The sequence below is a fragment of the Phyllobates terribilis genome, unplaced genomic scaffold, assembly GCF_046119375.1.
Source record: "Phyllobates terribilis strain yellow unplaced genomic scaffold, ASM4611937v1 Scaffold_7__3_contigs__length_470593459, whole genome shotgun sequence".
NCBI lineage: Eukaryota > Metazoa > Chordata > Amphibia > Anura > Dendrobatidae > Phyllobates > Phyllobates terribilis.
In genome coordinates this window covers 158294004-158306197 of record NW_027362767.1, presented here as the reverse complement: position 1 = coordinate 158306197, position 12194 = coordinate 158294004, and the positions used below count along the sequence as shown (strand labels likewise).

The window sequence follows — 12194 nt, the reverse complement described above, 5'->3', positions numbered from 1 at the left end:
TCCCCGGTGTGGGTCAACAGCTGTGACCGGGGTCTGACCTGGAGTAGCACCTGGTCCCTCTGCTCGGTTCCTCCCTGGTTCACGGAGTCGACTGAGCCGCCGTGCGACCTTGGTCGGACCTAGTTGATACTTAGTCATCCCCCTCCAGGCACTCCTCGGTTCATGGTCAAGTGGGATCCTTGTCAGGCGAATATGTGCACCAAGAAAAAAAATTTTTTCTCAAGCTGAGGCGATTTACGCACCAGCCCAAATGGAGCTATCAGCACTCGTTCTTGCGGATCCACCACGGTACTATGGGGATCCAAAGCAAAGCCGTGCGTTTGTGGAGCAATCCATGCTGCATTTCAAATTCTATGCTCACTATTTTCCCACTGATCGGGTTAAAGTAGCATATCTGATGTCCTACTTAACAGGTGATGCCTTGAATTGGATCACCCCATTATGGGAAGCATGGGATCCTATTGTCTTTGACCTGCAGGCCTTTCTGGTGGCCTTTCTAATGGTCTTCGATGAGCCTAACCCTGAGGCTTCTGCTAAAGCTTCCCTTCCCAATATCCTGGAGCAGTCCCGATGGGTGATGCGTGTAGGTAGCCCACCAGCTCTCCAGCCTGAAGAGACAGCTGCCCACACAAAATCCACACAGGATGACAATGCTCCACAGAATACTTCTCTTCCCAACCTCAAGAGGCAGTCCAGACGTGCAAGGCGTAGAGGTAAACCGTCACGCCAGGTTCTGTCCTCCCAAAGACCTCCTGTTCCCCAGCCTGTAGAGGCAGCTATCCACACAGAATCCATGAAGGATGACAACGTTCGTCAGGCAAAGCAGAGGCCGGAACTCAGTCACAAAATCGGATTGCGGTCCCGCAGCGGTTGTTTGGGACCCCCTGACGGTCTTTGCCCAGCAAAGGTTGGAGAATACTAAGACATGAGGCCTGTAGGAGAAGCTGCCCTTGGCGTTAGTGTTTCCTCTCCACAGATGACCATGACTGTTTCCATGGCAAGTGAAGGCCTCGGATTAACCGGAAGTTTCGGGTTTAAAGCCTTGAAGAGTCGGTGTCTGATTCCCATCCATTCCACTCCAGAATCCGGTTGGGGCATTGTCAGCAGAAGGACGAGCCCTACTCAGAAACAGTCAAAATATGTCTGTACAAATTAAGCTCCAGATTGGAGCATTACACATGAAGAAGTTCACATTCCAGGTGCTGTCTGGTTTACCCACAGGTCGTCCAGAGCCGAGAGATCTAGTGCCCACTCAGGTCTGGAGATCCTGTATGGTGTTTCCTTGGGGACTGCTGAGGTACAAGGGGTGTCCAGTCCCCATATCTTCAGGACAGTCAGCAGTGTCTTCTTCTTCACCAGATCTGCTAGTCACCGACTCGCTGTGCACTGAAGCCTCCGAAAGAAGGGAAGCGGAGGCATTGTCCCCACACAGTCTCGACAATTGTACCAATGATCCGACTTTAAGCACCGCCCCGCCTCATAGACGTGTCATCTCAGAAACCAGACTGAAGTTGGTCCCTAAGCAAGGATCCTCCATCTCTAACAAATCGGGGCAATAAGTCCACCAAGGCGGTGGCTACCTCCAAGTCTCTGCACCCCTCCAACCAGGCGGAGGACCTCCAGTTGCCTCCTGAATCCTCCGGGGTGCTACCTGATAACAAATGAAGAGAGACTTTTCTGCACCCTTTTCCTGGTATTTCGCTCATTTCATCCAGTAAGCTTGGCAAAGTGTACGTCAAGGCGGTGGTTACCCCCGAGTCTCTGCACCCCTCCAACCCGGTGGAGGATCTCCAGTTGTCCCGTGAATCCATTTGGGTGCTACCCGATATTGACAAATAGAGAGAGACTTTCCTGTGTCTTGTTCCTGGTACTTCACTCATTTCATCCGTTGCTGAGGATGGTTCGATGGGAGGAAGCATCCTAGTCACCAAGATGGTGAGACCAGTTTCGTTCCCTCTAGTGGACAGAAGAGGTAATCTTCTTGAAGAGAAGGATCGGCCTCCAAATTCTCTGCAGAAAATCCTTGCAGGCTTGAAGAAGAGGGGGCATACTGTAACATCCCTGGCGGTGTGCTGGCATGGCTTACCACCTCCCATCTGTATGCCAGCCTAACCTGCCTGTTCCTGCATTCCCCGGTTTGGATGAACTGCTGTGACTGGAGTCTGACCTGGAGTAGCACCTGGTCTCTCTGCTCGGTTCCTCCCTGGTTCACGGAGTCGACTGAGCCGCCGTGCGACTTAGTCACGCCCCTCCAGGCACTCCTTGGTTCATGGTCCAGTGGGATCACTAACCACGCTCACGCCAGTCAGTCCAGGCGTGTGCGTAACAAACACAGTCTCTAGGCGCACAATAGCCGGTGATAACGGGTGGGTTCATATCCTGTTTGTGACGCCAAGTATGACGCGCCCCCTGGGCCGTGTGGTACTCGGTAGCCGGGCCGGTCGTTGCTAGGGGAGATGTCACAGTGGCGGTGACCCGGTCCGTGACCCAGGGCGGTCAATAAAAGGGGAATTTGGGAAAGGGGATTATAGTTTTTATATAAAGTTCATGACGCCACCTGTGGTATGCGGCAAAAGGGAGCCGCCGCTGCGGAGCAGGTCCTGTGGAGCTGATGTTAGTGCAGCAGAGTTGGTTCAGCTCTCCACAGGCTGAGCTTAGCTCCAGGGCAGGAAATGGTGATGTTATAGATGTTGCTGTGCAGTGTAGTGCAGGGGATGATGGCGCAGTAATAATTCGCAGAGACAGTGGGGTGCAGTCATCCTGTGCTTACTGAGGGGGGGGTTCAGCAAACCCGCAGGTACCTCCGGAGTACATAACGGGACCCCCTTCTGTGTGTTCCTTCTGGCTGTCTCCCTGCATCTCATACCCAGTGTACCAATCCTGTGACCACGGACCTTGTCGGGCGACGTCTTATCTGTCCCCAGGGTCCTCTATGGCCACCTTTTTGGTGAGTTAGATGTGGCTTTTGGCTGCAGCACCTGAAATGCTGCACCCTCTGGTTACCTAGTTGAGACTTGAAGAACTCTGCTAGTTTAGGGGCTGGTCCCTTTCTGCGGCTCAATCCCTCCACCCACTGGTAGATTCGGGCGTACTGGTGGCCTCCATTACTGCCCATACCCCTGGGATCCTTTCTGCTTTACTGGAGCCTTCATTCCTGTTCCTCTCCTCTCTTCTTTCTGTCCTGGGCCTCTCTCACTAGGCCCTCCTACTGAGCAGAGCTCCTGCTGAGCTTCTGCTCCACACACTCTCTTCCTCTCACTGAAGTCATCAGACTGACCACATCTCACAAGATGGCTTCCCCTTTTTATAGCCTCCTTCTCAAGTGCTCCCCTAATCTTCTTCCTCCACCCACACCCACTATATGGTTCCCCCTGCTTTGGTTCCCCCCACTCCAGCCATGGACAGGGCTCAGTAGGAGAGCGACGCATCTTGCCCCTCCTGCTGGTCTGGAGTAGTGTAGTGTTGGATGCAGGTGTTAGGGTCCGGGGCAGTACTCCTTCCTTACCTGAGAGTGAGATACCACGCCTCTGGGTGAGATGCAGTACCTCTGTGGCGACTGAACCTGCAGGGGTGCCACACATATACTGCACTATTTATCTGTGCACTGTATGGCACTATCTGTGCATATACTGAGCTATTTATCTATGCACTGTATGGCACTATCTGGGCATATACTGCATTATTTATCTGTGCACTGTATGGCACTATCTGGGCATATACGAGGGCCGGTGTCAGCACCCGGCGTACCCGGGCAATTGCTGGGGCCCTGGACCATCAGGGGGGCCCACTCGTTATCGGGGCCCGGGCCACTTCCCCGGCATCTGTGCAGGGCCGCCAGTGCTGTTCAAGCCCTGCTCTGCTTCATGCAGCAGCAGTCAGTGTGCTGCTACTCCACCAATCAGGCCCAGTGCTGTTACTTTCCAGTAATAATGACACGCAGGGGCGACACTGCGCCTTTAATTGTGCTTGTGTGTCGTACCTGCCGCGTCATGACTACCAGACACAGCCGCACACCGCATAGCGCGCGCCCATGTCTGGAAAGTGATAGCACTGGGCCTGATTGGTGGAGCAGCAGCACACTGACCGCACACTGCTGCTGCTGCATAAAGCAGATCAGGGCTTGAACAGCACCGGCGCCCCTGCACAGATGCCGGGGAAGCGGCCCGGGCCCTGACGGCGAGGGGGCCCCCCTGATGGTCCAGGGCCATGTGACACGCCTGAGGCCCTGCACTGCCCTGTCACATGACTGAGGAGCTGGACGGGACACAGGCCAGGGGGCAGATGAGCGAGCTTCCCCAATCCCCATATAAAAAATATTTCTTATGTGTGTGTGCATGTATGATGTGAATGTCTGTGTATGTCAGTGTGTATGACTGTGTATATATATTTATGTCTGTTTTATATGTGTTTTTAATAATGTGTTCAAATATGTATGTACTGTATCTGTGCGTGTCTGCGTATTGTGTGTGTATATCTGTGTACCATGTTCATGTGTGTATGTGTGTGCATGCCTGCGTACCGTGTGCATGCGCATGTCTCTGCACTGTGTGTGCGTGTCTGCGTATTGTGTGCGTGTGTGCGTGTCTGCGTATTGTGTGTGCGTGTCTGCGTATTGTGTACGTGTCTGCGTGTCTGCGTATTGTGAGTGTGTGTGCGTGTCTGCGTATTGTGTGCGTGTCTGCGTATTGTTTGTGCGTGTCTGCGTATTGTGTGTGCGTGTCTGCGTATATTGTGCGTGTCTGCGTATATTGTGTGTGTCTGCATATTGTGTGTGCGTGTCTGTGTATTGTGTGTGTGCATGTCTGCATATTGTGTGTGTGCGTGTCTGCGCATTGTGTGTGCGCGGGTCTGCGTATTGTGTGTATGCGTGTCTGCGCATTGTGTGTGCGTGTCTGCGTATTGTGTGTGTGCGTGTCTGCGTATTGTGTGTGCGTGTCTGCGTATTGTGTGTGTGCGTGTCTGCGTATTGTGTGTGTGCGTGTCTGCGTATTGTGTGTGTGTCTGCGTGCAAATCTGTGTACTGTGTGTGTGCATGCATGTTTTCATATGTTAAGGATGAGGGGGCAGGCTGGGCTCTTGGGCTCTGTGTTGTATACCTATATTTCTCCGCCGTATCTCTGCATCATGAATCGTGGTATGTGCTAAAGGGGCCACTGAGGCTCTTTCGCCCAGGGCCCACAAAAACCTGGAGACAGCCCTGGCATATACTGCCCTATTTATCTGTACACTGTATGGCACTATCTGGGCATATACTGCACTATTTATCTGTACACTGTATGGCACTATCTGGGCATATACTGAGTTATTTATCTGTGCACTGTATGGCACTATCTGGACATATACTGCATTATTTATCTGTACACTGTATGGCGTTATCTGGGCATATGCTGCACTATTTATCTGTACACTGTATGGCACTATCTGGGCATATACTGCACTATTTATCTGTGCACTGTATGGCACTGTCTGGGCATATACTGCACTATTTATCTATTTACTGTATGGCACTATCTGGGCATATACTGGGCTATTTATCTGTGCACTGTATGGCGTTAGTCGGGCATATATAGAGCTATTTATCTGTGCACTGTATGGCACTATCTGGGCATATATAGAGCTATTTATCTGTGCACTGTATGGCACTATCTGGGCATATAGTGCACTATTTATCTGTACACTGCATGGCGTTATCTGGGCATATACTGCACTATTTATCTGTGCACTGTATGGCGTTATCTGGGCATATACTGCACTATTTATCTGTACACTGTATGGCGTTATCTGGGCATATACTGCACTATTTATCTGTGCACTGTATGGCACTATCTGGGCATATACTGCACTATTTATCTGTACACTGTATGGCACTATCTGGGCATATACTGCACTATTTATCTGTGCACTGTATGGCGCTTTCTGGGCATATACTGCACTATTTATCTGTACACTGTATGGCACTATCTGGGCATATACTGAACTATTTATCTGTACACTGTATGGCACTATCTGGGCATATACTGCATTATTTATCTGTACACTGTATGGCACTATCTGGGCATATACTGCACTATTTATCTGTGCACTGTATGGCGCTTTCTGGGCATATACTGCACTATTTATCTGTACACTGTATGTCACTATCTGGGCATATACTGAACGATTTATTTGTACACTGTATGGCACTATCTGGGCATATACTGCATTATTTATCTGTACACTGTATGGCACTATCTGGGCATATACTGAGCTATTTATCTGTGCATTGTATGGCACTATCTGGGCATATACTGAGCTATTTATCTGTGCACTGTATGGCGTTATCTGGGCATATACTGAGCTATTTATCTGTGCACTGTATGGCACTATCTGGGCATATACTGCACTATTTATCTGTGCACTGTATGGCACTATCTGGGCATATACTGCACTATTTATCTATGCACTGTATGGCGTTATCTGGGTATATACTGCTCTATTTATCTGTACACTGTATGGCGTTATCTGGGCATATACTGCACTATTTATCTGCACACTGTATGGCACTATCTGGGCATATACTGCCCTATTTTTCTGTGCACGGTATGGCGTTATCTGGGCATATACTGCATTATTTATCTGTACATTGTATGGCGTTATCTGGGCATATACTGCATTATTTATCTGTACACTGTATGGTACTATCTGGGCATATACTGCATTATTTATCTGTACACTGTATGGCACTCTCTGGGCATATACTGCATTATTTATCTGTACACTGTATGGCACTCTCTGGGCATATACTGCACTATTTATCTGTACACTGTATGGCACTATCTGGGCATACACTGCACTATTTATCTGCACACTGTATGGCACTATCTGGGCATATACTGCCCTATTTTTCTGTGCACGGTATGGCGTTATCTGGGCATATACTGCATTATTTATCTGTACATTGTATGGCGTTATCTGGGCATATACTGCATTATTTATCTGTACACTGTATGGTACTATCTGGGCATATACTGCATTATTTATCTGTACACTGTATGGCACTCTCTGGGCATATACTGCATTATTTATCTGTACACTGTATGGCACTCTCTGGGCATATACTGCACTATTTATCTGTACACTGTATGGCACTATCTGGGCATATACTGAGTTATTTATCTGTGCACTGTATGGCACTATCTGGACATATACTGCATTATTTATCTGTACACTGTATGGCGTTATCTGGGCATATGCTGCACTATTTATCTGTACACTGTATGGCACTATCTGGGCATATACTGCACTATTTATCTGTGCACTGTATGGCACTGTCTGGGCATATACTGCACTATTTATCTATTTACTGTATGGCACTATCTGGGCATATACTGCACTATTTATCTGTTCACTGTATGGCACTATCTGGGCATATACTGGGCTATTTATCTGTGCACTGTATGGCGTTAGTCGGGCATATATAGAGCTATTTATCTGTGCACTGTATGGCACTATCTGGGCATATATAGAGCTATTTATCTGTGCACTGTATGGCACTATCTGGGCATATAGTGCACTATTTATCTGTACACTGCATGGCGTTATCTGGGCATATACTGCACTATTTATCTGTGCACTGTATGGCGTTATCTGGGCATATACTGCACTATTTATCTGTACACTGTATGGCGTTATCTGGGCATATACTGCACTATTTATCTGTGCACTGTATGGCACTATCTGGGCATATACTGCACTATTTATCTGTACACTGTATGGCACTATCTGGGCATATACTGCACTATTTATCTGTGCACTGTATGGCGCTTTCTGGGCATATACTGCACTATTTATCTGTACACTGTATGGCACTATCTGGGCATATACTGAACTATTTATCTGTACACTGTATGGCACTATCTGGGCATATACTGCATTATTTATCTGTACACTGTATGGCACTATCTGGGCATATACTGCACTATTTATCTGTGCACTGTATGGCGCTTTCTGGGCATATACTGCACTATTTATCTGTACACTGTATGTCACTATCTGGGCATATACTGAACGATTTATTTGTACACTGTATGGCACTATCTGGGCATATACTGCATTATTTATCTGTACACTGTATGGCACTATCTGGGCATATACTGAGCTATTTATCTGTGCATTGTATGGCACTATCTGGGCATATACTGAGCTATTTATCTGTGCACTGTATGGCGTTATCTGGGCATATACTGAGCTATTTATCTGTGCACTGTATGGCACTATCTGGGCATATACTGCACTATTTATCTGTGCACTGTATGGCACTATCTGGGCATATACTGCACTATTTATCTATGCACTGTATGGCGTTATCTGGGTATATACTGCTCTATTTATCTGTGCACTGTATGGTGCTATCTGGGCATATACTGCATTATTTATCTGTGCACTGTATGGCGTCATCTGGGCATATACTGCACTATTTATCTGTACACTGTATGGCACTCTCTGGGCATATACTGAGCTATTTATCTGTGCACTGTATGGCACTATCTGGGCATATACTGAGCTATTTATCTGTGCACTGTATGGCGTTATCTGGGCATGTACTGCACTATTTCTCTGTACACTGTATGGCGTTATCTGGGCATATACTGCACTATTTATCTGCACACTGTATGGCACTATCTGGGCATATACTGCCCTATTTTTCTGTGCACGGTATGGCGTTATCTGGGCATATACTGCATTATTTATCTGTACATTGTATGGCGTTATCTGGGCATATACTGCATTATTTATCTGTACACTGTATGGTACTATCTGGGCATATACTGCATTATTTATCTGTACACTGTATGGCACTCTCTGGGCATATAGTGCACTATTTATCTGTACACTGTATGGCGTTATCTGGGCATGTACTGCATTATTTATCTGTACATTGTATGGCGTTATCTGGGCATATACTGCATTATTTATCTGTACATTGTATGGCGTTATCTGGGCATATACTGCATTATTTATCTGTACACTGTATGGCACTATCTGGGCATATACTGCACTATTTATCTGTACACTGTATGGCACTATCTGGGCATATACTGCACTATTTATCTGTACACTGTATAGCACTATCTGGGCATCGTATATCACTACTTATCTCTATATTGTATAGCATTATCTGTGTAACCCTTTGGATTATCCATGTATTCAAGATGTATTGCTCCATGTTTGCCAGGAGTCCGGGAAAGCTGGGTATTAACCCTTTGTTACCAGCAATGGCTGTTCTATTGATTATCACCCAGCTTTACGACTTACATGTATTATTTTTACGAGTCTCAGACTCTTGGCTCCCATTGTCATTCCTTTGACAATATGGCCGACTCCACCACGTGTAGGTGCCCAGTACACTCTGAATCAGGTTCACCGCCTGTACTATAACTCATATGGATTTTCTCAGCGTTGAAAAGGTTACACGGAAAAAAAAGACCTCGAAAAAAAACTATTTTCCATCTCAGAACTGCTAGAATGTTTATACAATCCCTCTTCTCGCCATTATTAAATTTCATCTTGTGAAGCTGGTTCTTATTTGCTTCTTCTTCTGATTTGCCAAGTCTTTAATGAGATAAGATTCTGCCGGAGATTTCTGACTTTATTTTTCCCTTTTTTTTTTTTAGTCAAACAATAGAAGATCATCGCAAAGCTGTTACAGATGATCCCCCCCAAAAAAAAAAACTTTTCTGCTCCCCAAACAAGACGTAACGCAACTTAGAGGAAAAAGTTGGGGAAAAAAGATCCAAACTAGGTAAAATGGTGAAAAACCGCAAATCTGCCATTGTTCTTTGGGTTTCGTTTTTACGACGTTTATCACAAATCAATAAATCGGTAAATCGGTAAAAATGACATGGAAACGTGATTTTCAAGTTCAGTATGATTACGGCAATACCAAACCAGCTAGACTTCACAGACGCACCAAGATGGCAGTGACAGAAGTTTTAAATGGATTCACCCATATTCATAGATGGATATTTTTTGCAATTTATTGCTTATTAAAATTTGTAGCCATTCTTGAGATATTAACACTTTTCTTTGATTTACAGCTTGTTGCCTAGGAAACCGACCACCGCTGTAGTCTAGTTTGTAAGCAGTGTACTGAGGCTGGCTGGGATTAGAAGATTACCGTGCCCTCCAGTGGCCAGATTCAACACATTACTTACAAGCTCAATAGAAAAGAGGTTACAAGCGCGGCACACGTTCTGCTGTCTAGCAGCGGTGGTCGGTCTCCAAGACAACGAGCTGTAAACAAATAAAAGGCGTTAATCTCTCAAAGACACCTGAAAATTTTAATAAGCTGTAAATTGCAAAAATGCTAGTATTTACACCCACTCTCCATCAATACCCATTTATAAAGACGGTAATAACCCCTCTAAGAAGACCCTCAACTGCCTCATCACACCCCGAGGGGGGGACGTCAGTAATTGACAGCGGCATTTAAGGGGTTAACAGCCGAGATGAGAGCGATGGCTGCTGGATATCTGTTACATATACATCGTGGGTGTGTAGGGGCCATAATAACGGCCCTGTTAATGGTCACCCTGGCTTCTTAGAAACCTGAAGGACAATCGGCTTACTATTACAGTAATCTCCCTGTATAACTATGAAACTGGGCACTTTGGGGGTCTAGAAATGTTGGTGGAAGTGGGAATGGTGGCCTCATTAGTTAACACTTGGCTGTCTCTAAATAACAGCATTGTAAAAAAATGGTGGACATGATAGGCCTCAAACCTGTGTAACAGGAAGACTTTCCATGTTGCCCATAGCAACCAATCAAAGCACAGCTTTTATTTTTCCAGAGCTGTTTAAAAAATGTAAGCTGGGCTCTGATTGGTTTCTAGGGGTAACATGACGGTATTACTGTTCTACTGTTTGTGAGGCCCATTGTTTTCCGCTAACTAGAGATTTTTATGATTTTAGGGGAATATGTCTCAAAATATGTACAAGGCAGAATCTCTAAGATAATGGCTGTCGGATATGAGGACGTCTCCAGAACCTTCACAAGATAAACTTAGCATATGGAACATTCAATAAAACAAAATTGATACTGTAAACCACACCATCAGTCAAAGTCATTACTCCATAAATTACCAAATGTGGTACCCACGGAAGAATGGCCGCCCGTCGTGAAAGAAGCAGAAGACTCGACCTCTGTACTGGGCTGTAGAAATAATCATGCTGAAGTCATCATCTTCATCATCTCGCCTCCTCCCATAAATCCTCCGTCCTGGTTCATAAACCCACTTGTCGGATTGTTGGCACTGGTGAAGTAATGGGGTGAGCTATGAGTCAAGACAGACTTGGAAAGTTATCACACAGGACGGCGTGAAATGAGTTGGCAGGAACCACCAGACTGAAATCACAAGATATGAGACATTGTTTCACTCTGTATTCAAAATCCTAACTACTATAACACCATCCTCTACATACAAGAATATATCCACTATAATACTGCCCTTATAAAGAAGAATATAGCTACTATAATACAGCCCCCTATGTACAAGATTATAACTACTATAATACTGCCCCCTATGTACAAGAATATAACTACTATAATACTGCTCCTATGTACAAGAATATAACTGCTATAATACTGCCCCCTATGTACAAGATTATAACTACTATAATACTGCCCCCTATGTACAAGAATATAACTACTATAATACTGCTCCTATGTACAAGAATATAACTACTATAATACTGCTCCTATGTACAAGAATATGACTACTATAATACTGCCCCCTATGTACAAGAATATAACTACTATAATACAGCTCCTATGTACAAGAATATAACTGCTATAATACTGCCCCTATGTACAAGAATATAGCTACTATAATACTGCCCCTATGTACAAGAATATAACTACTATAATACTGCCCCTATGTACAAGAATATAACTACTATAATACTGCCCCTATGTACTAGAATATAACTACTATAATACTGCCCCCTATGTACAAGAATATAACTACTATAATACTGCTCCTATGTACAAGAATATAACTACTATAATACTGCTCCTATGTACAAAAATATAACTGCTATAATACTGCCCCTATATACAAGAATATAACTACTATAATACTGCCCCCTATGTACAAGAATATAAGTACTATAATGCTGCCCCTATGTACAAGAATATAACTACTATAATACTACTC

General features: G+C 45.4%; 1 long non-coding RNA gene across 1 annotated transcript in view; it reads left to right on the top strand.

Annotated features, from left to right (window-relative positions):
* Nucleotides 1–11661, top strand: part of LOC141152998 (uncharacterized) — a 40648-nt gene extending 28987 nt beyond the window's left edge. Inside the window, exons 2-3 of the long non-coding RNA XR_012247212.1 lie at nucleotides 9654–9781; nucleotides 10951–11661. This is a non-coding gene — a long non-coding RNA (uncharacterized lncRNA). The remainder of the gene's footprint in view (nucleotides 1–9653; nucleotides 9782–10950) is intronic.
* The last annotated feature ends 533 nt before the right edge of the window (nucleotides 11662–12194 follow it).